A 26,496-nucleotide genomic window follows, 5' to 3' on the forward strand; every position below is an offset into this window, starting at 1 on the left:
CCCAACCTATCATATAAATATAACTAAATATATTTTTGTCCAAAATATAACACCTCTTCCAAAATACCACCGTGCACGGTTGAAACTTAAGCACAGAAATGTGAGAAGATTTGGATGTGATGGAGTTGGCCCTGCCAGTAGCAAGAGCTGATTGTACACATCTCTTTCGAGCTCTGTGGTCAATGAGATTAAACCGGAAGCTTGAAATCAGCCAACATGGGAACACTGACAACACCAAAATCACCAAATGCTATATATCAGGACTTGTTTAATTTTTGTTTTCCCAGAGAGCAATTTGTTTAACATTTATGAGCAAACCACTGGGTGTAAAGCTGAGTGTTGTTTAGAAACACATTTGAATGTGGGTCAAGGCCAGCCTCTGGGAGGTTGAGGCAGGTAAGCAGACACAAATACAACCCTGCTAAATGCTTTCCTATCTTTTTGCTACTAAATCCCTACAGTGAATTTCATGAAGGATGAGCCTATTTAAGATTGATAGCCCAAAAAGGGTAAGAAACATACTTTATTGTCAACTAATATAACATAAGCTCCATGGCAGAATCAATATATATTTAATAATCAGTCTTATCATAATCAAACATAAAATTTATTCACCATAGTTTTTAGTTTGTCCCATATTGAAAGAGGCCTTTCCTATTAGAATGAAAGTATTTGGTGTATTCAAAGAAAAATACATCCTCAATTATTCCTAGGCAATAAAGGAAACTGATCAACCCATTGTTCTTTTTTAAATTGCTTGAAACAATTGCTCACAGTAAAACATAAAAAACTCTAGTTTTATTCCATTGCTAAGTATATTAATCAACTTTTTGTTACTTAAAATGCTTGACAGGAGCAATTTTAGAAGGTTTATTTTAGCTTGGAGGTTGATAGTCCAAGATTGGATGACTCCACGAGTTTGGCATCTGGTGGAGGCTGACAATAGTAGAACATGTGTGGAGGAACAATTACATGATGAGCCAGGTAGCAGAGAAAGCTAGGTCAAATTCAGCTTAAATAACAAATCCCCTCCTGGGGACTATCTTCCAAGAGTAAGCTCCCACAGAAAGATTTCCAGTGATCCCAGCTCCTAGATACCATAATTCAACTAAGTCTCTACCCTTAATCCATTAACCATCAAGGTAAAACTCCAGGGACCTAGTTGCCAATAAATAGGCCTAGGGGGACATCTAAACTATTATCTAAATCCTACCATTTTACCCTTTGCTCCAAAAATTGATATCCATCAAACAATGGAAGATGCATTCATTCTATTCCCAGTAACTCTGTCCAACATGATTCTGAAGCCCAACATCCTAGTCTCATCTGAGCCTCAAAGCAACTCCCTTAACTATGAATTCCTATGCAAACAAAAACAATTTACAAATGTCCAAGATGCAAAAATAGGACAGGAAAAAATATATACATTTCCATCCCAAACAGGATAGATGAGGTAATAGAAAAAGATTAATTGAAGCAAAGCAAGAATGAAAGCCAGTAGAGCAAACATTAAGTCCAAAAGTTCTATGTCTGGCATCCTGGGCACACCATATTGGGGCATCCCATATTTCAGTTTCCGGAGACTGGAGTCTTATCTTTTCAACTTTGCTAGGTATTGTCCTGGTGGGGACTCTGCAGCAATTCCAACTCCACGTTTCCACATGACATTTCCCTTCTGGGGGCTCTTTGCAGTGAATTCGCCCCTGCAATAAGTGTCTGGGCATTCAGTTTGTCCAGAACATAATTTGAAATCTATGTGGAGGCCTCCATGCCTCCACAACACTGTTAAGCTCTGCCTACATGGCTCATCTCTGAGGCTGCAGGCTGATGGCTGCAACTTTCCAAATCTTACTTCGAGCACTGCATGCAGCTTTCCTCGGTGAGTGTCTCATGCTGCTGGCACCTCTACTTTTCTGGGGTGCCCTCTGCAGCTCCACTCTCAGAGTTTCATTATGTATTGCTCCATTCAGGGACTCCAACCCTGCAGCACAGTTCTGCCTAGCCTCCCAGGTACTCATTTGAAATCTCAGTGGAAGCAGCCGTGACTCCATAACTCTTGTGTTCTGCACACCTGCAAAACCAGCATCACATGAATAAAGCCTGGCTCTACCTCCAGCAGGTCCCACACCTGGGCTCCCTGGAGTGATAGCTGCAACAGCATTGGAGCATTTTGCCAGTCAGAATCCAGAACTGATCTTGAGCAGAAGGGTACCCTGAATCTCTTTTCCTGAAAGGAGTCTTCCCTAGAAGATCTCTGAAACAAATTTGCAATTCCAAACTTCTGATGAGATTGTGATGAGAGGCTGACTGGAAGTTCTCTGAAATGCCCTAAGGGTCTTTCTCCCACTATCTTGCCCATTAACAGCTCATTAACAAGTGGCTCCCTTTCACTTGCAGTAATCTCTAAGAGTAAACTTTTCCCCACCTCACTTCCCATCCTGAAGAAGCTGTTTCATACTCCTTTTCCTGGCCATGCTGTGATTTTCCCAAATCTTTCTGCTCTGTGTTCCCTTTGCTCCTCATTCTCACTGGAAAAATTACCAAGCGCAGCCAATCACACCTATGCTTCAGCTTGAACACTTCACTACCTTGAAATATCCTCCACCAAATGAACTAATTCACTACCTTTAAATTCAGCCTTTCAAGTACCAGGACATGGACACAAAAAGGTCAGGTTTGCCACCCATGTAACATGGGTGCACTTTAGTACAATTCCCAATAAGATTTTCATTTCCATCTAAGAACTCATTAGCATGTACTTTGACATTCACATTTCTACCAACATTAGAAATTGTCTTCCGGCCAGCGCCGCGGCTCACTTGGCTAATCCTCTGCCTGCGGCACTGGCACCGCAGGTTCTAGTCCCAGTTGGGGCGCCGGATTCTGTCCCGGTTGCTCCTCTTCCAGTCCAGTTCTCTGCTGTGGCCTAGGAAGGCAGTGGAGGATGGCCCAAGTGCTTGGGCCCTGCACCCACATGGGAGACCAGGAGGAAGCACATGGCTCCTGGCTTTGGATCAACGCAGCGCACTGGCCATAGCGGCCATTGTGGGGTGAGCCAACAGAAGGAAGACCTTTCTCTCTGTCTCTCTCTCTCTCTCACTATCTAACTCTGCCTGTCAAAAAAAAAAAAAAAAAAGAAAAGAAAAAGAAAAAAGAAATTGTCTTCTCGTGTCTCATCAGAGTCTCCCCATAAGGCTTCATCCAATGCACTCTAGGCTGCTCCTCCAAACTCTTAAAATCTTTTCCCATAAACCAAATCCAAAGACCTCTCCACATCTTCAGAAATAATTAAAAGTAACAACCCCACTTCCAATTTTCTATTTTAATCACCTTTTCATTAACTAAAACACCGGAGAGGAGCAATTTAGGAGGGAAACTTATTTATTTACTATTACAGTGTGGAGTTTCACAGTCCAAGATCAGGCAGCCATAGTACTGTAGCATCAGATGGAAGCTGGAAGTGGTGGGTCATATCTGGTACACTGATCATATAGCAAGCTAGGAAGCAGAGAGGGAAGGTAGGCCAAACTTGGATTAAATAACCAAAGCTCTCCCAAGAAATATATTACAAGGGCAAGCTGCCACTGACCTAAAGAGCTCCCAATGGACTCATTCCTTAGATACCATAATTAGACCAAATCTCCACCCTTAATCCATTAACCATTACCACAAGAGTTTGGGGACCAGCATGACAATATATTAGCCTTTGGGAGACATTTGAAATATTTTCCAAAGCATAACTTTAAAGGCACCAAAAATTACTTAGTGCTTCTATACATAAGCGCTATCTTATCTATTTCCATGACTTAAATTGACACTGCCTGCTGAGATCTACTCAACCCCCTTTCCAGTCATACACAACTGTCTACTAGATAGGTCCATATGCTTCTATTTATTCCATAAATCCCTCATATTCAGCATGTCCCAGTCCCCCCAAAAGCTGATTCTCCTCTCATGGTGTCCATCTCAGGAAATGGGTGCACTATCCTCCCCAGGTAGCCACGCACAATCCTAAAAGTCATTTTTAACACTTCATTATCCTTTACCCTCAACTCATACACCCAGTGAACAGTGGAATACTGCAGATCTTACCTTCTAAATGGTCCTTCAAGCCATCTACTTCCCTATTCATGAAGTTACTACCCTAAGTCAAAGACCTGACACATATCACCTTGATTATTCCACTACCTCTTTCTTAGCCTCCCAATTTATTTTCATCCGCTTTATTCTTCTCCGAGCAGCCCAGCAATCTCTCTAAAATAAAAATCTGACCACATTATGCCCCTGCTCAAAATCCTTCAAAAACTTCCAAAACCTTTAAGAGGAGTCACAAGCCCTGGATGACTGGTTTCCTGCTTTCCCTCTCCATTCACAGTCTATGATTATACAACATGGCACATCTTTCAGCGATTTCAGTGTGCTTTGCTCTCTCTTGCTTCTGGGCTCTTCAGTATGTTACCTGGAATACTCTCTCAAAACATTGCTCTATAAAATTTTGCTGACTCCTAGTCATCCTTCAAATACAAGATTAGATATCACAGGCTACAAGAAGCTCCCCTTGACATCCCAAGGTCAACTGGTTAGATATCTTCCCCCTGGACCCTAATAAAAGCACTTTCTACACTGTATTCTATTAACCTTCCCATGTTTCTTTCTCTAGCATATCAAGTTTGTTTACTATTATATTCTCTACTTCATGCCAGTACTGTACACATAATACAGACTCAATATTCATCAACTGCCTAGAGAAACAATGGATTAAAATTAACCATAAGATCTTCTATGTTGGTAGTGAGTGTCATACCATATATGGAGAGGGCTGTACCTTTAGACAGAGTAGACTCCAATTTCAAATGAGTTCTTGGAACTTCCCCCTCCCCAAATCTTCCTCTTCGTGTATATTTGCTCTCTTAACTTCACACATTCTCAATCACATTTACCCATGCCATTTCTCCAAGAAACTCAAAAACATAGTATCTAATCCACTTATACCCTGACGTGAGATTTGGTGCCCTCCACATTTCAGTGATCTCAATCCAGGAACCTTAGCCTTACCTTGATTACTCTTGTCAATGCACTGACAGAAACTCATAATCATATGCACATTTTCCCCAAATACAAACCAGCACTGCTTTATAAACAAAGCAAATATCCAAAGGCCATTTCAAAGGAGTAATTATTTTCTGACCACAGGACCACATAGCTATTTTAAATATTTCTTTTTTTTTAAACTTTTATTTAATGAATATAAATTTCCAAAGTAAAGCTTATGGATTACAATGGCTTCCCCCCCATAACGTCCCTCCCACCCGCAACCCTCCCCTTTCCCACTCCCTCTCCCATTCCATTCACATCATGATTCATTTTCGATTTTCTTCATATACAGAAGATCGGTTTAGCATACATTAAGTAAAGATTTCAACAGTTTGCTCCCACACAGAAACATAAAGTGAAAAATACTGTTTGAGTACTAGTGATAGCATTAAATCTCAATGTACAGCACACTAAGGACAGAGATCCTACATGAGGAGTAAGTGCACAGTGACTCCTGTTGTTGACTTAACAAATTGACACTCTTGTTTATGGCATCAGTAATCACCCGAGGCTCTTGTCATGAGCTGCCAAGGCTATGGAAGCCCCCTGAGTTCACCGACTCTGATTATTTTTAGACAAGGCCATGGTCAAAGTGGAAGTTCTTTCCTCCCTTCAGAGAAAGGTACCTCCTTCTTTGATGACCTGTTCTTTCCACTGGGATCTCACTCACGGAGATTTTTCATTTAGTTTTTTTTTTTTTTTCCAGAGTGTCTTGGCTTTCCATGCCTGAAATAGTCTCATGGGCTTTTCAGCCTGATCCAAATGCATTAAGGGCTGATTCTGAGGCCAGAGTGCTGTTTAGGACATCTGCCATTCTATGGGTCTGCTGTGTTTCTCACTTCCCATGTTGGATCATTCTCTCCCTTTTTGATTCTATCAGCTAGTATTTGCAGACACTATTCTTGTTTATGTGATCCCTTTGGTTCTTAGTCCTCTCATTATGATCAATTGTGAACAGAAATTGATCCCTGGGACTAGTGAGATGGCATTGGTACATGCCACCTTGATGGGATTGAATTGGAATCCCCTGGTATGTTTCTATTTTAAATATTTCATCCATATGCATTTAGTGTCTATATACCCTTTCTTGAAAATATCTATATCACATTCCTCTCCTATGAAGAAAAAGAGAATAAGTTTTGAGAAACCAAAATTGTAACTACTATAGTTTGAATGTATTTCCAAAAATGTATGTATTGGAAACTTAATCATCACTGCAATAGCACTGATGTGGGGTTGGGAGATGATCAGGCTAGAGGGTGGAATGAATAAATCAATGCCATTATCACAGAAATGTGTCAATCATCATGTCCTTATAAAAAGACAAGCTCAGCCCTCTTCTCTCTCTCTCTCTTCCTCTGCATCTCCCTCCCCCTCTCTTTCTCCCTTTTCCCTCTCTCTGCCTTTCCACAATGTGATGCCTTCCACCACAGGATCACGCAGCAAGAAGATGCCAGTATCTTGATATTGGAATTCCCATCCTCCAAAACTATGAGCCAGTAAGTTTCTGTTTACCATAAATTACCCAGTTTCTGTTGTCCTAGCACAAAATGGGCTAACATAACAGCTGATATTTATCCCCAAGTTTACTTGGAACGCAAAGCCAATGGCATGAGAAAGTAAAATAGTGCATGGGAAAGGTAAAGTGTAGGAACGAAATGAACATCTTGTGATTTGATTGTTGTTTTTAGCTCTTGTTTATACTCCTGTGGAATTGTGGTCTTTCTACTTTTTACTTGTTGAATATTTTGGCTAGTGGCACATTAAGCCTGTGATTATAGAGTAGATTGAAATTATGTTTTTGTAAAAATTTTAAAAAAGGAAGAAAGGAAGGGGGATGAGGGAAGGAGAAAGAGAAAAACATAGTTATCTTCTTAGAATTGTACCTATGAACTTGGTTTCTTTATATTAATAAAAATTAAAACAAAAACAGACAAAAAGAGTTCAGAGGATCAACAACCCCAAGTGGGGTCAGAGACACAAAAATAAGTATGGAAATGGAGAAGGATAAAAGTAAGAGCAAGCAAATCAGGAGGAATATGAAGACAATGCCAAGGCAGTACCCTAGAGTTTCACCAAGGAGTACTGAAGGCGTAAGTCAGCCAAGCCCAAAGAGACAGATGGATGAGAAATTGTATGATGGATCAATGAGGGAAGCTAACCAACCTCTCTAAATTCCTGTCTCTTTATTTAAGAACAATGCAATCAATCAGCATATATATCTAAAAGATTACTGTAAGAACTGAAATAACATATATAAAGTACTTAGGCCATCACCTCACATCTACTAAGTATTTCATTAATAATAATGAATAATATTACTATTATTATTACTTAGTTTAAAATGAATTATGAAAGAAGCCTGGATCACACCCATATGTTTTGCTCCCTAAACTAATAGTATTACCTACCTATTTAAGAACTGCTGAGGCATGGTAGGTTAGTAATGAAATTACCTTGACCTCTCTCCTGAGTTTGGAACTCATAGAGAAATAGATGCAAAATACAGATGGAGATCAAAATGTCAGTTGTTTTGCTAATAAAATTGGGCTGGACAACTTGGGTGAGTCTGTAACCACTAGGCTGGCTGACACTTCCCTGAAACAGACCCAGGCACCTGGGCACAGGCATCTGGGAAGTGCAGTCAGTGCTATCCCGCCAAGAACAGCTAGCCACATTGCATTCACAAATGCAAGCCTGGGAGGGAGTGGGCCATAATGCTTGGTGGACCAACCTTTCCATCAGGCCATGCTGTCCCCTTTTTGGTGAAGAGAATCTAGTAGTATTCCTCTGAACAAGTTCCTTCCTAGGAACTAAAGGAGTAGGGAATAAGTGCTAAGCTGGCTGTAGCCACTATGCCCCTCAAATCCTTGGTTCAGATCCTGACAAAAAGCATGCATTTCTCAGTCTACAAAAGTCCATGGAAATGAGGGCCTCATTAATCTAGTTTTGCTATCTTGAAAGAAATCATTGTTCTTTTAAGATTTTTTTATTTTAAAAGGTAACCAAAATAGAAGGAGAGACAGAGACATCTTTTATCCCTTGGTTCACTCCCCTGATGGCTGCAGGCCAGCATTTAGCCAGTCAAAAATCAAGAGCCAGAAGCTTCATCCAAGTCTCCCACATCGGTGGCAGAGTCCTAGACATTTGAACCATCTTCCACTGCTTTCCCAGGCTATTGGCAAACAGGTGGATCAGAACTGGAGCAGCCTGGACACATATCAGTGCTGATAGGTGATGCCAGTGTCACAGGCAGCAGCTTTACTCACTACACCACAATGCCAACCCCAAGAAATCATTATTAAACTAAGTATATGCTTTGGTATGAGGCACAAAAGGGCAAATTTCTCACTGCGGGCCTTGCATATCCTTATTCCCTTGACCAGTTACTCTCCACTCTTTTTGCTCATGGGCTTATCCCCTAACCTTTCCTTTCTGAATTGCCTAACAATAGCTGTTCAGCCACAGAACAATTTCTATGTCCTCTGAAAACCACTCCTAACCAAATATTCCAAATGCTGGCTGAATTTCTGCAAATTCCCTTCTACTAAACTCCTTTAAACATTCTGTGGGGAGCAACTCGGACTAGACTAAGTTATTCGAATTAAGACTTATTCTATGCATCTGCTCTCCCACAATATGGCGCTGGGAGAGGAGGAAACAGTTTCTACACAGCTGCCTCCAGTTCAACCAATAAACTGTAGGACCTGCTCCTGATTGGAGGAGGGCAGCGTACTCGGCGTGTGGGTAGCAGAGTTGGGATTGGTGGAAGAGGACTATAAAGGAGGAGAGAGACAACATGCACCAAGAACACCTGAGGAACATCTGAACAGCCTCCGAGAGAGCCGGCTGGCGGTGTGCCGCTCCCCCGCGGAAGTGGGGAAAGTGGCAGGGGGAACCGCCCTTCCACGGAGGTGGAAGGTACGGTAGCCAACCCGGGAAGAACCAGCAGCAAACCCGGGGAGGGCCGAGCAGACAAAAGAACAGCGCAGGGTCCTGTGTTGTTCCTCCACGAAGAGGGGGAGCGACACATTCCATATCTATCTCCATGTTAAAGAGATCCTTGACAAAATATATAATAGGTTATTGATTTTCTGAGCAAATAAGAGTGGCACTCCAAGATTCCTATCACAAAGTATGGAAAAGAAGAGATGTATTAATTACTCTGCTTTGATCAGTACACATTGTATATATATACTTAAATGTCACACTGTACCCCATACATATATACATTTATTGTTAACAAAAAAAATTTAGGGGCATATATTGTGGCACAGAGGGTTAAGCCACTGCTTGGTATGCCAGCATCCCATACTAGAGTTCCTGGTTTAAATCATGGCTACTCTGCATCATCTGATATAGCTTCCTGCTAATGTGCATCCTGGGAGGCAGCAGATGATGATTCAAGTACTTGAGTCCCTGGTCACCCACACAGGAGACCGTGATGGAGTCCTGGGCTCCTGACTTCAGTCTGTAAATCCTGGCTGTTGCGGGCATTTGAGGAGTGAGCCAGCAGATGACAGATCTCTTTCCATCTGTCCCTCTGCCTTCAAATAAATAAATAAAAATTTTAACTTTTTAAATGTTTTTAAAAGTAAACTAACATATTAAATGTTTTTAAAAAAAATTAAAAATGCTCCTTCAGAGTCTACGCTGACCCTGTATTCTCAAATAAAAGTGTGGGCTAATTGTGTGCCACTTTCTTCTCTTTCACACTGGTATCTTCAATAGGGTCATCATCCTAGCAGGTCAGTGGGTTCAAACTCCACATTGCCCTATCATTGCAACACATCTTAAATAAATGCAGTATGTGAATCCATCAAACCAAGGTGTCTTTGTAAAATATAAAAACCTTGGACAGAGATGGGGCAGTTGTCCTCATAAATAAACTGAGTTTTTTAAAGTGATTGTCATGATCTGAAAATGTTAACTACCAATTACAACCTTCTCAGCAAATTCAGACAATTGAAACTATTAACCTCAGTGTGATTTTAAGTTTGACGTGGCAAAACTATGTATATTAGAGGATGCACACACACATACACAAAAATCCTCAGGCATTGGGAATAAAAAAATCCTCAGGCATTGGGAATAAAAAAATAAAGTTACTTCAGCAAGTAAACATAATCCATTCACCCATAGTACTCAAGACCTCAAATATGTCAAAATATTACTTGCTAACAACTCGTTTAGTGCAGTAAAAACCAAATGGTAGAAAACAACAATGGCAATGAATTTCCTGATGCTTCCGATGGCCATGCAGCCAGCTTGTACCCAAGTCTAGAGTACAGGCCGCTGAAAGTTAAAGCAGTAGTAGTACCAGAGAATGAGAGAGAAAGAGCCCATGACCCCATGAGGGGCCCATTCACCACGGGAGATTTGTGAGCCTGAGTATCTGAACAAGATAATGTTCTCTTCACCATTCTGACTGGTCAATTTGGATGACATATTTTGGGCATCTCTGCTGATTCCATGACTGCAACTTGTACACCATCCACAAATCCCCATCTGCAGCTACAGATGGTCCACAGTTTTTTTCCAGTGTTTATGAAAGCTCTTGGAGGTGGGGGAGGGGAGAATGAAAGTTTCGGAGCCAAGCTGCCCAGTCAGGTGAGTGCTCTGTCCTGTTGAAGTACAGTGCATTCAAACAACAAAATTATGGAGCAGTGCTTACTCAATGCTGCAAACCATGTCTCAATAATCATGCTGCAGATATATACATACATATACCTATCCTAAAATCATGATTGATTCAGCACTCCTGATCTATAAAAACCGGTTGAATGAAGGGACGCTTTCCTTTTAGAATAATTTATACTTCCAATTATGCCCTGCATATTATAGAGCAGTGCTCTTCAGTCTAATAGCTACTAGACACTATAATTAACAATATTACATTGAAAATTCTGTTCCTCCATCACAACAGGCACATGTAAAGTGCTCAAGAGCTACAAATGGCTGGTGGTTACTGGATTGGACAGAATAAAAATACAACACTTCTATTATCACAAGAATTTCCTCCAAGGAAAATAACTGTACCAAGAGTGGATACTTCTGCCATAATTTTCATTGATTATTAACATGCTTTAAATTACACAATTCTTTGTTTCCTGTCCTGTAAATATACAAGATTATTGGCTCCTTTATAGGAGGTACCATGGTGACGGTTCTAACATACCTTGAAAATCCATAGCAAGACTTGTGCCTGGACAATTAACTAAATACTTAATTTTAGACTCTTGCTTTCTCTACAGAAATGAGAATGACATAGTCTTTACAACAAATGTAACATTCTAGTAATTTTCTGTACCTTGTCTTGCCAATTCGCAGGTGTACATAGTTAACTGGGAATGACTTCTCAATCTACCTTAATTAAGGAACATAGTATCTAGGAGAATGCAAAATATTCACTATTTTAATCTTCATGATGGTCCCACAGCAGTCCCACAAAATGCATATTGTTTTTTATCAGATTACAAGTCTCTGCTAATGCATACTCTGGGAGATAGCAGGCAATGGCTCAAGAAGTCAGGTTCCTGCCACCAAGCTGTGAGTCAAAGAATGAATCCCAGGCTCCTGGCTTCAGCCTTAGCCCAGTGCCAGCTGTTGGCTGTTAAGGGCCTTTGGGGAGTAAGCCACTGGATGGAATATTCTCTTGCTCATTCGCTCGCTTGCTCGCTCCCTTGCTCCCTCACCCTCTCCCTCTCCCTGTCCCCCAACCCCTCTCTTTAGTAGATAAAAATTTAAAATAATAATAAATGACAATAATTCAACAAAGCCAAGACATGAACCCAGTCTGTCTCACTACAAAGCCTTTATCATAATCACTATGTTAGAATGCCTCTTGCTTAGCTAGGTGCCTTATGAATGCTCATGCAAGCTTATCCAAAAGCTAGTGAGTGCACCTATATTCTAATCCCTAACTCTTCCATGTATTTATGCTCCAAGAGAGAAACATGTTCTGGTAGCTACACCAGTCATTGGCTCCCAAAATCTGACACTTTAACTATACACAGAACCATGAGTAAAAAAGAGAAACTTCCTGCAAATCCAGGGAAATCCTTAATTGATTATCTGGCATAGAAAATGACAATAGTTTACATTCACAAACACAAACAAAAATGTTTGGCAACAATTCCTATAGCTTTATCTTTTTGTTAGTGGATTGTTTCCCAGAATTTCCTTCAAGAAAATCTCCTTTAAAAAAAAGAAATATTATTCATTGAAATACTATATGTATGAAAAACTAACATGGATGTTAAGAGATGACTGAAAGGAAAGTTTGACCACTTCTCCCTAAGATTTAAATCCATGGTTATTCACATGAAAACTGATTCACATTGCTGGTGCCATTAACAAAATTTCCTTTTCTCCAACTGTTGTACTTCCTGTGATGAGCCAGTTGGCTACAAACTTCCACATTGGAGGCAGCTGCATTTCAGCAGTGAAAGAGACACAAAAGAGATTGAAAAGCCAACTGGGATCACTTAAAATGAAAGGATTTGTATGCCTGTGAGCACACACAGAAGAAGGTATAATAAACGCTCTGTTGAAAAGATACAGAGATTATTTCACACACAAGAAACTAGTGGAAGAAGAAGCTAGTGGAAACCCCTAAACAGAAAATCTTTGAGCAACCGATGAACTTCTAGTAGCTAAGCTAGTCCACATCGCATGAAAATGACAACATTTTTAGAATTGCCTGTGTCATTATTATTGCTCATATGTGTTCTAAATACCATTATACAAGATATCCCTTAATGAAAAAGGTAGCAATACATATATTTTATATTTATTTAAATAATAAAATAATTTATACTTTAAGACATAAAAATGTTAGAATAATTTTCCATGAGATGTTAGTAATGTTTTTGAAGACAGGGTGCCTTTTTTAGTATATCAGAAGTAACCATATGCAAACACATGGAAACTTCATAACAAGCACCTGAATGAACAGTGGGTCTTAGAAGAAATCAGAAGAAGAATCAGAAAGCTTCTGGAAATGAATGAAAATGACAATAAATCATATCAAAGCTTATAGGATACAGCAAAGCAGTGTTACAATCGAAGTTTACAGCAATTGGTGCCTACATCAAAAAATTGTAAAGGCACCAAATATATGAGCTATCAATGCATCCCAAAGACCCAGAAAGACAACAACAAACCAAACCCAAATTTAGTAGGAGGAAAGAAATAATTCAAATTAGATAGAAACAAACAAAATTTAAACCAAAAAAAAAAAAATAATCAGAGAAATAAAGAGCTGGTTTTTAAAAAGACAAACAAAACTGACACATCGTTGGCATAACACACAAAAAAATGAGGGAGAAAACCCAAATCAATAAAATCAGAGATAAAAAAGGAAATGTAACGAGATACCACAGAAATAAAATTAATCATCAGGAATTACTACAAAGTGCTGTATGCCAACAAATTGGGAAACCTAAAAGAAATGGATAAATTCCCAGACACATAATGTACCAAGTCAAGTCATGAGGGCATAGAACACCTAAACAGACCAATACCCAAAATAGAAATTGAAACAATAATAACCCAACTGAAAAAAGAAAACCCAAGGACCAGATGGCTTCACTGCTGAATTCTACCAGACATTTAATAAAGGACTAATTCCAGTTCTTTAAAACAATTGAAAGAGAGGGAATCCACTCAAATTCCTTCTGTGAAGCCAGCATCACCTTAATTCCTAAACCAGAAAAAGATACAACAGAGAAAGAGAACTATAGACCAATATCCTTGATGAACAAAGACACAAAAATCCTCAACAAAATAACAGCTAATCAAATCCAACAACACATCAGAAAGATAATGCACCCAGATCAATGGGATTTATCTCTTGTATTGCAGGGATGGTTCAACATTAGCAATTCAATCAATGTGATACACAGCATTAACAAACTGAAGGGAAAAAACATGTGATTATTTCAATAAATGAAGAGAACGTATGTGATAAAACACAACATCTTTTCATTGTAAAAACCTTGAGCAAATTGAATGTAGAAGGAATATTCCTCAACATAATAAATGCAATCTATGACAAAGACACAGCCAGCATTTAACTGAATGGGGAAAAATTGGAATCATTCCCACTATTATCCAGAAGCAGAATAGGATGTCCAATCCCACCATTGCTATTCAGTACAGTACTGGAAATTTTAGCCAGAGCCATTAGGCAAGAAAAAGAAATCCAAGGGATACAAATAGGGAAGGAGGAAGTTAAAATATCCCTATTTGCAGATGACATGATTCTATATATAGGGGATCCAAAAGACTCCACTAAGAAAATATTGGAACTCATAAAAAAAATTGGCTAAGAGGCAGGTTATAATTAACACACACACACACACACACACACAAAAACAGCATTTGTACACACAGACAAGACCAAGGCTGAAAAAGAACATCTAAGATCAATCCCATTCACAATAGCTACAAAAAATTAAATACCTTGAAATTAATTTAACCAAGGATGTCAAAGATCTCTACAATGAAAACTACAAAATATTAAAAAGAGAAATAGAAGAAGACACAAAAAAAATGGAAAAATCTTCCATTTTCATGGATTGGAAGAGTCAATATCGGGCCGGCGCCGCGGCTCACTAGGCTAATCCTCCGCCTAGCGGCGCCGGCACACCGGGTTCTAGTCCCCGTCGGGGCGCCGGATTCTGTCCCAGTTGCCCCTCTTCCAGGCCAGCTCTCTGCTGTGGCCAGGGAGTGCAGTGGAGGATGGCCCAGGTGCTTGGGCCCTGCACCCCATGGGAGACCAGGATAAGCACCTGGCTCCTGGCTCCTGCCATTGGATCAGCACGGTGTGCCGGCCGCAGCGCGCCGGCCGCGGCGGCCATTGGAGGGTGAAGCAATGGCAAAGGAAGACCTTTCTCTCTGTCTCTCTCTCTCACTGTCCACTCTGCCTGTCAAAAAAAAAAAAAGAGTCAATATCATCAAAATGTCCATAGTATCAAAAGTAATTTACATATTCAGTGAGATCCCAATCAAAATTCCAAGGCCATTTTTCTCAGATCTATAAAAAATAATACTAAAACTGATATGGAAATATAAGAGACCCTGAGTAGCTAAAACAATATTAGAGAACAAAAACAAAGCCAGAGGCATCACAATACCAGATCTCAAGACATACTATAGGGTAGTTATAATCAAAACAGCTGGGAATGGCAAAAAAAAAAAAAAAAAAAAAAAATGATGGGTAGACCAATGGAACAGAATACAAACTTCAGAAATCAATCCATACATCTACAACAAGCTTATCTTTGATATAGGAGCTAAAATCAATCACTGGAGCAAGGACAGTCTCTTCAACAAATGATGCTGGGAAAACTAGATCTCTGCATGTATAAGTATGAAACAAGATTCCTACCTTACACCTTACACAAAAATCCACTCAAAATGGATCACAGACCTAAATCTATGAACTGATACTATCAAATTACTAGAGAACATTGGGTAAATCCTACAAGACATTGGTACAGGCAAAGAATTCTTGGAAAAGACCCCAGAAACACAGGAAACCAAAGCCAAAACTGACAAGTGGGATTACATCAAACTGAGAGGCTTCTGCACTGCAAAAGAAATATTCAGTCAAGTGAAAGGCAACTGTCAGAATGGGATAAAATATTTGCAAACTATGCAACCAATAAAAGATTACTATCCAGGATCTATAAAGAGAGCAAGAAACTCAACAACAACAATCCAGTTAAGAAATGGGCAAAGAACATGAACAGGCATTTTTCAAAGGATGAAATACAAATAGTCAACTGATATGTGAAAAATAAGCTCAGGATCACTAGACATCAGGGAAATGCTATTAAAAACTATAATTAGGTTTTACCTCACCCCAGTTAGAATAGCCATCATCCAAAACATAAAATAAAATAAATGCTGGCGACGATTTTGGGGGGTGAGGAACGTACCCTATATACTGTTAGTTGGAATGTAAACTAGTATAACATTATTAAACACAGTCTGGATATTCCTCAGGAAGCTGAAAAAAAAAAAAAGATGTACAATATGACCAAGATCTACCATATGACCCAGCCATTTGACTTCTGAGAATTTAATAAAAGGAAATGAAATTGACATATGAAAGAGTTACTGTACCCTCATGTTTATTGCAGTTCAACTCACAATAGCTAAGATATGGAATCACACTAGATGTCCATCAACTGATGACTGGATAAATATAATGTGATATACATATACATATATATACACACACACACACACACACACATATATATATATATACTATGAAATACTACTCAGCCATAAGAATGAACTCCTATATTTCACAGCAAAATGGATATAACTGAAAACCATTATGAATAGTAAAATAAGCCAGTCTCTAAAGTACAAATATCATATATTTTCTCTGAGATGTAGGAATTCATATATAATACAAAAAAATGCACAGGAATCAAAAAAGCTTGTGATTTGATTGTTGTTTTTAGCCCTTATTTATACTGCTGTGGAACTGTGATATTTATACTTGATACTTGTTGAATATTATGGTTAGTGGTGCATTCAGCCTGTGATTACACAGTAGACAGAAATTTTGCATTTGCAAAAATTACAGAAAAAAAGAAGCAAGGAAGGAAGGAGTTTGAAGGAGGGAAAGAGGAAAGGAGTACATTATGGTTATCTTCTTAGAATTGTACATACAGAATAAATGAAATCTGCTCTCTTTATATTAATAAAAGAATTTTAAAGTCAAATGTAAAGGGATACATCAAGAAACACAAATAAAACACAAACACAACTACTTAACAATGTAGTCTTCCTTCAAGAAAAGGAATTGCCATAAGTGAGAAGATCACTAAAGATAAAATGGACAATATACCAAAAGACCTAACTGTTCTAAAATTGCACATACCTGGAAAGGTCTGCAGTTGAACTAAGGTCTAGGATTTACTTTAAAATGACCTCTTCTTATGGGTTTTATGATAAAACAAAATACAACATCTGATGATGATTATTGAAAGTATATGTTGGTTATTCTAAGCCCATTATAATAACCTTTCTATTTTGTACATTTTTTAAAGATTTATTTATTTATTTGAAAGAGTTTACAGAGAGGCAGAGAGAGAGGCAGAGAGAGGAAGAGAGAGAGGTCTTCTATCTGCTGGTTCACTCCCCAAATGGCCTCAATGACCAGAGCTGCACCGATTCGAAGCCAGGAGCCAGGAGCTTCTTCTGGGTCTCCCACATGGGTGCAGGGGCCTAAGCACTTGGGCCATCTTCCACTGCTTTCCCAAGCCACAGCAGAGAGTGGAATCAGAAGTGGAGCAGCCGGGTCTCGAACCGGCGCTCATTAAGGATGTTAGCGCTGCAGGTGGCAGCTTTACCCACTATGCCACAGAGCAGTCTATTTTGTATATATTTAAATTTTCTCCAGTAAAAAGCTTTTAAAATATTCTCTAGAATCACATGCCTTCACCAGGAAATTACTCCAAACATTTTATAGAATTAACACCATCCTCACATAACCTTTTCCATAGCAAAGTACAAATAGGAATTAGAAGAATTCTGGGAATAGAAAATCTGTATGTTTCTCACAAAAGTAGGTACATAATCTAGAACAGTAAAAACAAAAGTCCATGCAAAATATCCACAACAAAACTAAGTGATATATTATCATCAGAAACTAAAGTATTAGTACATATAGACAAATATCACTCTCGTGGAATCAGAAACAATCTAAGCAGAAGCAGAGGGAAAGCAAGAGATTCTGATAGCCTTAGATATAGAGAATCTCAAATCGTCTAACAATGACTCATTAGGAAATGCAATGGGGTAATATGAGAACAGCAAGTGAAACCTGAAGCATGTTCAAGAGAATCCAACTCACGAGTGAATGCAAGTAGAGAGTAATAAGGTCTGTCAGCACTGAAACTCTCATGGCCCAGTAAAATATCAAAATTAGTGTACCAAATTTCATTTCTTTTTTTTTTTTTTTTTTTTTTTTTTTTTTTTTTTATTTTTTTGACAGGCAGAGTGGACAGTGAGAGAGAGAGACAGAGAGAAAGGTCTTCCTTTGCCGTTGGTTCACCCTCCAATGGCCGCCGCGGCCGGCGCGCTGCGGCCGGCGCACCGCGCTGATCCGATGGCAGGAGCCAGGAGCAAGGTGCTTTTCCTGGTCTCCCATGGGGTGCAGGGCCCAAGCACTTGGGCCATCCTCCACTGCACTCCCTGGCCACAGCAGAGGGCTGGCCTGGAAGAGGGGCAACCGGGACAGAATCCGGCACCCCGACCGGGACTAGAACCCGGTGTGCCGGCGCCGCTAGGCGGAGGATTAGCCTAGTGAGCCGCGGCGCCGGCCCAAATTTCATTTCTAGGACAAAATACCACATTGAGAAAAAACTGCTTGGATTGCAACATAATTAGGCAGGATACAGGTAATAGGAACAAAATACCAAAGTTCAGATAAAAGATTGGGAAAGAGAAAAAAACTCAGGATCTATAGAGCAGGGAAGCAGAAAAAAAAGATATTGAGGCTATGTAAGTTTAATTTCCTTTGCTACCACAAAATAGAAAATAGCTGATTCTGGATAGTATATATCAAAAGAGGTTTATTTAGCTCACAGTTTCAGAGACTCAGGAGCATGTTGCTGACATCTGCTAAACTCTGGTGACAGCCCCCTTAACTGTATCACATAGCAGATGGCATCACTGTAGGTGTGCACACAAATACAACAGGGAGAGACCACATAGTGAAACAGGAAGACAGAGAGCAGAGGATAACAGTCCTTGTAACAACTCTCTCACAAGAACTAAACAACATCCAATGGAAACTATATTACTTCCTCCTGAGGGAAGCACTCTGAATGACCTAATTACCTTCACTAAGCTACACCTCTTAAAAGTTCCACCATCTCTTAATACAACCATATTGAAGAGCAACCCTCCAACACCTGAACCCTTGGAAGGTAAATTATACCCCAGCCATAGCACTAATCCACTTTTCTTCCTTAAAATTAGGACAAAACTCATACAAATGAGTAATAGCAAAGGTTATGGTTATGGTCATGAAGTTTTTTAATTTTTAAAATTTATATAAAGGGAACAAAGTTCATGTATTTTATATGCACAGATTTAAGAGCATAATGATAACTCCTCAGCCTATCCTCCTTCACTCCCACTCTCCCTCCTCCTTCCTTTCCTATTTTTCCTGGAATTTTTACAATGACATACTTTCAATTTACTTTATAATCACAAGTTTAACCCTCCTCTAAATAAAGAATTCAACAAATAGTAAGAAAAAAAGGGAGAGTGGCAAGATGGCAGAATAGGAAGGGAGCACACTGATAGTCTGGGGAGAGACAGTTTAATAAAAGAGGAGATACTGCAGGTTCAAGGAAGAGTAGGGGAAGAAACAGCAGAGGAAACTCTTCCGGAACTAGTGATTCACAGAGGACCTGTGTGGAGAGCGTGGGAGCCCACAGTTCGGGACACCAGTGGCAGACTCAACACACCAGCGCTGGAAGGCGAGGTGAGCCAAACATCAATAGCCCAAGACACTGGCGGGCAAGCGGAAAGAGGAGACTACAGGGAACGAGGCTTGAAAGCCCGTGGGGAAAAGTTCACCAGGCTAACTAGAAGAGAGAGGAAAAAAAAAAAGTAACTGATATGGACACGAGTTTCTCTCTCTCCACTCAACTCTCAATGGCGAGCAAGACAAAGAGCAGGCACCATTTTGGACATACGTCATAAGCCGGGCGACCTCAGGTCTGCGCCGGCCCTGAGCCTAGCAGAAAAACCTATCTCGGGGCGGGGGGGGGGGGGGGGGGTGTGTAGTGTGTGTGTGTGTGTGTGAAATAACAGATTAGAACCTAGTGAATGTGTGGTGCTAATGAACTGAGACTGTGAAAAAAGAGACGGTGGGGGAGAGAACTCACGGAATTCATGTGAGTACTCTCCAGAGATGCTACAATTTGGTAACCTTGGCAACCCAGTGGGAGACTGCAAGAGAATTGAAGCCCACACTGAGGGCAGCAGATTCCCTGTGTGGTCCCTGGGAAAGAGCTTTCCATCTCTGGCTCCTGTGGGTATATCATTCACCTGCTAACTACCTCCAATTCTGTTCAGCTGTGCGGAATTACTTCCCTTTTGAATCAAAAAAAGAAAGAGAGATTTACCACGCCTAACCTGGGAGTGTCACCTTTGGCACACCCTTAACCCTGAGGAACCAAACAGAGCTCTCAGGCCACACCCATGTCAAGCCTCTAAGGCTCCATCAAAAGCAGACAGTCCACTTAATCTAGAGTCATAATATAATGAGAAAAAACACCACAGCAAAGAAACCAAAGAATATCTCCACAATGCTAAACAAACACAGAAAGCGAGGTAACAAGAAAAAGGAAGAAACTACAACAACCCGAAATGATAAAGACACCCCAATTCAAGATTACGAAGATGATGAGATAGAAGAAATGCAAGAAGCGGATCTCAAAAAATTGATAAGAACATTAAGAAGTTCTCAAAAACAAATTCTTGAACTACAGAAATCCTTACTGAACAGGATAGAAAATCTCTCTCATGAAAATGAAATATTAAGGAGGAATCAAAATGAAATGAAACAACTAGTACAACAGGAAACTGTGATAGTGACGAGAAATCATAATGAAATGAAGAGCTCAATAGATCAAATGACAAACGCATTAGAGAGCCTTACAAACAGAATGAGTGAAGAAGAAGAGAGAATATTGGACTTAGAAGATGGAGAACAGGAAAGGATACAGTCAAACCAAAGAAAAGAAGAGGAAATTAGAAATCTAAAAAATATTGTCGGGAATCTACAGGATACTATTAAAAAACCCAACATTCGGGTTCTAGGAGTTCCTGAAGGCATGGAGAGAGAGAAAGGATTAGAAGGCCTTTTTAGTGAGATACTAGCAGAAAATTTCCTGGGTTTGGAGAAGGACAGAGACATCCTAGTACAGGAAGCTCATAGAACCCCTAATAAACATGACCAAAAGAGATCCTCACCATGACACATTGTAATTAAACTCACCACAGTGAAACATAAAGAAAAGATCCTAAAATGTGCAAGAGAGAAACGTCAGATTACTCTCAGAGGATCTCCAATTAGACTCACAGCAGACTTATTAAAACCACTACAGGCTAGGAGAGAATGGCGACATATAGCCCAGGTACTAAGAGAGAAAAACTGCCAGCCCAGAATATTATATCCTGCAAAGCTCTCATATGTGAATGAAGGTGAAATAAAGACCTTTCATAGCAAACAGAAATTTAAAGAATTTGTCGCCACTCGTCCAGCCCTGCAAAAGATGCTTAAAGATGTGTTACACACAGAAACACAGAAACACGGTCATCAATATGAAAAAAGGTAAAGGAAGGAAAACTCACAGCAAAAGATCACAGGGAATTCAAAGCATATATTAGAAAATATCTTTGGCAAATGGCAGGGCAAAGTTACTACTTATCAATAGTCACATTGAATGTTAATGGCCTGAACTGTCCAGTTAAAAGACACAGGTTGGCTGATTGGGTTAAGGAACAAAACCCATCTATTTGCTGCTTACAAGAAACACATATTTCAAACAAAGATGCACACAGACTGAAAGTGAAAGGCTGGAAAAGGATATACCATGCCAACAGAAATGAAAAAAGAGCGGGCGTAGTCATCTTAATATCAGACAGCATAAACTTTAACACAAAAACTGTTAAGAGAGATAAAGAGGGGCACTATATAATGATTAAGGGATCAATTCAACAGGAAGATATAACGATTATCAATGTATATGCACCTAATTACAGGGCACCGGTTTATTTAAAAGATTTGTTAAGGGACTTAATGGGAGACTTAGACCCCAATACAATAGTACTGGGGGACTTCAATACTCCACTCTCAGAAATAGACAGATCAACAGGACAGAAGATCAAAAAGGATACAGTAGATTTAAATGACACTATAGCCCAAATGGATCTAATAGATATCTACAGAACTTTTCATTCTACATATAAAGCATTTACATTCTTCTCAGCAGTACATGGAACCTTCTCTAGGATTGACCACATACTAGGCCATAAAGCAAGTCTCAGCAAATTCAAAAGAATTAGAATCATACCATGCAGCTTCTCAGACCATAAAGGAATGAAGTTGGAAATTAGCAACTCAGGAATCCCTAGAGCATACGCAAACACATGGAGATTGAACAAAATGCTCTTGAATGAACAATGGGTCATAGAAGAAATTAAAAGAGAAATCAAAAATTTTCTGGAAGTAAATGAGGATAACAGCACAACATACCAAAACTTAAGGGATACAACAAAAGCAGCGTTAAGAGGAAAGTTTATATCAATAGGGGCCTACATCAAGAAATTGGAAAGGCACCAAATAGATGAGCTTTCAATTCATCTCAAGGATCTGGAAAATCTGCAGCAAACCAGACCCAAATCTAGTAGAAGAGAAATCATTAAAATCAGAGAAGAAATCAACAGGATTGAATCCAAAAAAAAAACATTACAAAAAATCAGCCAAATGAGGAGCTGGTTTTTTGAAAAAAATAAACAAAATTGACACCCCATTGGCCCAACTAACTAAAAAAGAAGAGAAAAGACCCAAATCAATAAAATCAGAGATGAAAAAGGAAACGTAACAACAAACACCACAGAAATAAAAAGAATCATCAGAAATTACTACAAGGACTTGTATGCCAGCAAACAGGGAAACCTATCAGAAATGGATAAATTCCTGGACACATGCATGGAAAGCCAAGACACTCTGGGAAAAAAAAAAAAAAAGAATAAGACCTAAATGAAAGATCTCTGTGAGTGAGATCCCAGTGGAAAGAACGGGGCCATCAAAGAAGGAGGTACCTTTCCCTGAAGGGAGGAGAGAACTTCCACTTTGAATATGACCCTGTCAGAATAAGATCGAAGTCGGCGAACTCAACAGGCTTCCATAGCCTTGGCAACTCATGACTAGCACCTAGGGAGATTACTGACGCCATAAACAAGAGTGTCAAATTGTTAAGTCAACAACGGGAGTCACTGTATACTTACTCCTCATGTGGGATCCCTGTCCTTAATGTGTTGTCCAATGTGAAGTAATGCTATAACTAGTACTGAAACAGTATTTTACACTTTGTGTTTCTGTGTGGGTGCAAACTGATGAAATCTTTACTTAACATATACTAAATCAATCTTCTGTATATAAAGATAATTGAAAATGAATCTTGATGTGAATGGAATGGGAGAGAGAGCAGGAGATGGGAGGGGTGCGAGTGGGAGAGAAATTATGGGGGGGAAGGCATTGTAATCCATAAACTGTACTTTGGAAATTTATATTTACTAAATAAAAAAAAACCTGAAAGAAAAAGAAAACAAAACAAAACAAACAAACAAAAAAAAAACATTGTTCCTTAAGAGCATAGACAAGGCCTATAAGCAATCATCCAATCTCAAAATGTTAATTATACTCATATACATTTCATTTTTTTGCATAAGTTAGTTACCACAAACCAGGGAAAACATATGATATTTGTCTTTTGGGAATTGGCTATTTCATTAAGCATAATTGTCTCTAACTGCATCCATTTTTTTGTGAAAAACAGAATTTCAGTCCTTATTATGACAGAGTAGTCTTGTATCATGTATATATACCACAATTTCTTTATCCAGTCATCAGCTGATGGGCATCTAGGTTCATTGCACATCTTAGCTATCGTGAGTTCTGTTACTATAAACAAGGGGGTACAGATAATTCTTTCATATGTCAAAATTTTATTTTTTAAAACTATAATAAGCATCTCCACAAAGATTGAAAGCATGCCAGGAAAAAAATATGCTCATTAAACAGGTAAAAACCAAATACAGGGCCGGCGCTGCAGCTCACTAGGCTAATCCTCCGCCTGTGGCGCCGGCACACCAGCTTCTAGTCCCGGTTGGGGCGCCAGATTCTGTCCGGGTTGCTCTTTTTCCAGGCCAGCTCTCTGCTGTGGCCCGGGAGGACAGTGGAGGATGGCCCAAGTCCCTGGGCCCTGCACCCGCATGGGAGACCAGGGGAAGCACCTGCCTCCTGGCTTTGGATCAGCGCGGTGCACCAGCCGCAGCGAGCTGGCCACAGAGGCCATTGGAGGGTGAACCAACAGTAAAGGAAGACCTTTCTCTCTGTCTCTCTCTCTCACTGTCCACTCTGTCTGTCAAAACAAAACAAAACAAAACAACAAAAAAAATACAGAAATTAAAATACAGAAACATAACTGAAGAACATAAATCAGAATACACAAAAGTATAAATGAATAGTTCAAAAACTAAAAAAAAAAAAAAAAAAAAAAAAAAAAAAAAAAAAAAAACAAAAACAAAAACTAAAGCATCAGAACAAAACATATACTAGGAATGATGCACCAAGAAAACAACTTTGGTGAAGTAAAAAATGACCTGAAGCCATATGTTAAAAGGACGAAAAAGTGCTGAAACTAAAAAGGATGATGAGACACCCCATGGCTAACAACCACAGGAAAGAGAAGCTGTTCCCATCCCTGAGGGAACAATGGGAGGCCTTGTATCAGCTGGTCCCTGTAGAAGAATTCTGAGAGGAACTGTGCCTTTGGTACATTAATGTCATTACTGCTTCCTTGGACTTAACAAGGAAGTCCCTGTAAGGATGAAAACCACATTTTTACCTTTTCTTTATCTTGATTTTCTGTCACTGCCTCTCCTTGATCAAAACCAACCAGAAAGTAGTAAACAAGGAATCCAGATAATGCAACACATAAAGATCAGTCTTCTAGGGAAAAATGAAAACTGGAAAAGGATAAAAATTTGATCTAGAGAGGGAAATTAAAAATTCAGTTATAAAATACTTAATCAGCATCACCTTTGAAATATTAAAAGCTTTCCTTTTTTAAATCTGAAAATTACAAAAATATCTGTTATCATCCCTTTACTTGACGTTGTCTTGTATATGCTTAAACAATACATTAAGAAAAAAATATGTAATAGGATAGAGAATAACAAATGAAGCTATCATAATTTGGAGAAGATGAACTTGAACAGGGGTACTTTAAAAAGTTCATGAAAATGGAATTATAAGCTTATTTTGATGCAAAATTTTTGAAATCCATGCATAAGTTTTTTATCATGCACATCTTCCTTTTTAATTAATTAGTTGATTAATTATTTCATTTGAAATTCAAAGAAATCAGCCACCTGCTGAGTCACTCGCTAAATACCCATAATTGTCACAGCTGGGCCAAAATGAAGCCAGGAGCCTGGACCTCAGTCTGCGTTTTCCACATAAACTGTAGGGACCCAACTATGTGACCCAAGACCACTGCCTCTTAGGGTGCAAATTAACTGGAATATGGAATTGGAAGTACAGCAGGGATTCAAACCCAGGCACTCCAATGTGGGGATGTGGGCATTCCAAGAAGTGCCTTAACTACTGTGCCAAACACCAACCCTCAAAACACACATTTTCCCTGAGCAATCTGAAGATCCCTCATATACATAAGGATCTACAAAGATCTACAGGAAAATTATTAAAATAAATGTGTTTAGCAAGATTAATTGATTCAAAAGCAATATTCAATAATCAATTGTATTTTATATGCCAGTAACAAGCTTAAATTATGTTAACACTCTAAAAACAAATTATGCCATTTAAAACACAAACATCAGAAATCTAGGAAAAATGTTTTTAAAGGCAACACATCCACCCAGAGGGCCCAACCTGTAAGTATGAAGATGTTTATAAAGCTGAAGTAATTATTATAGTAATGTGCAAAGGTTGAAAAACAGCTCATTGGGAAGGAGACATGTACAAATATGCACTTGATTGATAACAAATGTGTAAGGCATTGGGGAAAACATCAGGAGATGACCCTGAGGCAAATATATAACCAACAGGAAAAAAAATAAATGATCTCAGTCTTACACTAAAACTGTCTTACACAACTGTAATATAGATATAAATATGAATATGAACAATAAAGTTCCCAGAAGATACTAAGAGACTCTCTTGATGACACCAAAAAAAGCACAACTTATTACATAAGGTGCAAAAATAAATATCTTAATAAATGTGACAATGTTAAAATTAAAAACTTCTGTCAGGGCTAGCACTGTGGCATAACAGGTAAAGCTGCTTCCTGTGACACCAGCATCCCACATGAGCACAAGTTCGTGTCCTGGATGGTCCACTTCTGATATAGTGCCTGGCTAATGTCCTGGGAAAAGCAGCAGAAGATGGCCCAAATACTTGGGCCCCAGTCACCCATATAGAAGCTCCTGACTCCTGATTTCAACCCAGGCCAGCCCCAGCCATTGCAGCCATCAAATAGCTCACTCGCTCGCTCTCTCTCTCTTTCTCTCTCTCTCTCTCTCCTTCTCTCCCTCTCTCTGTGT

The sequence above is a fragment of the Oryctolagus cuniculus genome, chromosome 8, assembly GCF_051225735.1.
Source record: "Oryctolagus cuniculus isolate XC-2025 breed Fujian yellow rabbit chromosome 8, ASM5122573v1, whole genome shotgun sequence".
NCBI classification, from domain to species: domain Eukaryota; kingdom Metazoa; phylum Chordata; class Mammalia; order Lagomorpha; family Leporidae; genus Oryctolagus; species Oryctolagus cuniculus.